This window comes from Bombus huntii, unplaced genomic scaffold (assembly GCF_024542735.1).
Source record: "Bombus huntii isolate Logan2020A unplaced genomic scaffold, iyBomHunt1.1 ctg00000212.1, whole genome shotgun sequence".
NCBI classification, from domain to species: domain Eukaryota; kingdom Metazoa; phylum Arthropoda; class Insecta; order Hymenoptera; family Apidae; genus Bombus; species Bombus huntii.
This window is the reverse complement of record NW_026099437.1, coordinates 25,001-27,500: the sequence shown is the minus strand read 5'-3', so window position 1 is coordinate 27,500 and position 2,500 is coordinate 25,001. Positions and strand designations below refer to the sequence as shown.

General features: G+C 53.9%; 1 pseudogene; it reads left to right on the top strand.

Annotated features, from left to right (window-relative positions):
- LOC126877670 (large subunit ribosomal RNA) overlaps nt 1-2,500 on the top strand; it is an 8,474-nt pseudogene that overhangs the window by 2,027 nt on the left and 3,947 nt on the right.

The following is a 2,500-nucleotide window of genomic DNA, read 5'->3' as shown; positions in this document are numbered from 1 at the left end:
GAATCCGGTTCCTATTCCGGAACCCGGCAGCGGAACCGCATACCATTCGGGCCCTCGTAAGAGTGTTCGTCGGGGTAACCCAAAATGACCTGGAGACGCCGTCGGGAGATCCGGGAAGAGTTTTCTTTTCTGTATAAGCGTTCGAGTTCCCTGGAAACCTCTAGCAGGGAGATAGGGTTTGGAACGCGAAGAGCACCGCAGTTGCGGCGGTGTCCGGATCTTCCCCTCGGACCTTGAAAATCCAGGAGAGGGCCACGTGGAGGTGTCGCGCCGGTTCGTACCCATATCCGCAGCAGGTCTCCAAGGTAAAGAGCCTCTAGTCGATAGATTAATGTAGGTAAGGGAAGTCGGCAAATTGGATCCGTAACTTCGGAATAAGGATTGGCTCTGAGGAGCGGGGCGTGTCGGGCTTGGTCGGGAAGCGGGTTTGGCTGACGTGCCGGGCCTGGGCGAGCTGAACGGGACGCGGCGTATCTATCTCTCTCGGGAGTGGATATCGTCGCGCACCCCGGATCCGAGCTCGGTCCCGTGCCTTGGCCTCCCGCGGATCTTCCTTGCTGCGAGGCTTCCGCGGCGGTTCTACCGTCGCGGTCGTTCTCTTCGGCCGCCATTCAACGCTCAGCTCAGAACTGGCACGGACTAGGGGAATCCGACTGTCTAATTAAAACAAAGCATTGCGATGGCCCCCAAGGGTGTTGACGCAATGTGATTTCTGCCCAGTGCTCTGAATGTCAACGTGAAGAAATTCAAAAAAGCGCGGGTAAACGGCGGGAGTAACTATGACTCTCAGGTAGCCAAATGCCTCGTCATGGGACTAGTGACGTTACAAAGGCGGTGTGTCGCCGGGGCTTGGTTGTACTTGCTTTATAGCGATGTGCGGCCGGTCTCGGTGGCGCATCGCCATATTTTTTTTAAACCGTTTTCGTGTCATTATGCGAAACGGAAAGGTAAACAACAGCCCCGTCATCTAACTAGTGACGTATTAAAGAAAGCAATATGCCGCTGGCACCTGGCCGCGCGTGCTCGAAAAGCAATACGCCGCTGGGACTTGGCTGTGAGCGCCAGAAAGCAATACGCCGCTGGACTTAGCCGCGTTCGCCCAAAAACGATACGCCGCTGGGACTCTGGCGGATGAGCTGGAAGGTAGGCGCGGTCTGCCTATGCGTATGCTGGAAGAGCCGCGTGAGGGTGGCTGGTTGAGCGAAGCGATCTTGCTCGTTGTGTGGCGAGACGTTGAAAAACGGCTTGCCTCCGACGATGAAAGAGTCATAGTTGCTTGGGGGCAGGCAGGGCTTCGGCTCTGTCTGCTCAAGTCGCACTCCTACCTCCACGTGGTACCGCCGGTAACATACTCATTCGTGTCAGCGTGGGGAGTATCCCCCCGGACACCGAGTATGGCTAAAGGGAGTGCGGCGAAGCAGGAGCGAAAGACGACACCTAAAATCGGCTTGCCGATTCAACGGTGATTTCACCGTGAAAGGAATGGAGTTATCTCCATTAAAGGAACTCGTTCCTTGGTTATTTTTCTTGGCACGACTTGGCAGTTATAAGGTTATGAGCTGGACATAATCGGAAGTAACATAAAAATAATAAAATTAAGAAAATATCATGGTAAATCGAAACTCTGATAGAGCCTCGGACGCGGCGTCTCTCGGTCCCGGAGGCGCCGCGGCGGATTTTTCCGCTCTGGAGGGGACTTCTGTTGACGACCCGGCTACATCCCCGGACACGAATGAAATTATGGTACCGATCGTGGGTGACCAGGTTGCCTGCCCTGTCTGCCAGAAAAGGGAAATCGACCTTTTCTTTTTGTCGTTATCAGACCTAGGGCGGCACCTGGAACAACATCACGTGACAGCCCGCATCCAATGGAGATGCAAAGACTGTGGGAAAGGCTTCCCGAAGCTTCATGGGGCCAGATGTCACCTGCCTCACTGTAGAGGCACGAGTCAGAGTGCTGGCGGCTCGCACAGATGCGAAACCTGCTCCATGAGTTTTGGGACGCTTAGAGGGCTGTCTACCCACGAGCGGCATGCGCACCCTGCCGTAAGAAACGTCAAAAGAAGGGGAACGGACCCCCCTGAGAAAAAATGGACGTTGGAGGAGTTGGCCCAATTAAGGGAACTTTGTGAGACCTATAAGGACCACAAATTCCCCAATAAAATGATAAGCGAGATCCTCACCAGCAAGACGATCGACCAAATCAGGTATCAGCGAAAGAAGCTGAGACTGATTGGTGAGGAAACAGAGCCAACTCAGGTGACAGAGGGAGGGTGCGATCCCGTTGATCCAGGCAATGCGTGTTTTGAAGAGCCTGGAATCAGCGGTTCAGAATATCAAGAGTGGAAACTCCAATTGGAGTCCGCTATTTCGACACAAGTCGAGGTGCCACCTGTTTTAAGGTGGGTCCACACTCGACTGATGACTATCTGGGTCTCTCTCAAGGGAAATAGGGAAGCCCTTGAGAGCGCTATAAATGATTTTATAAAATGCACGCTCT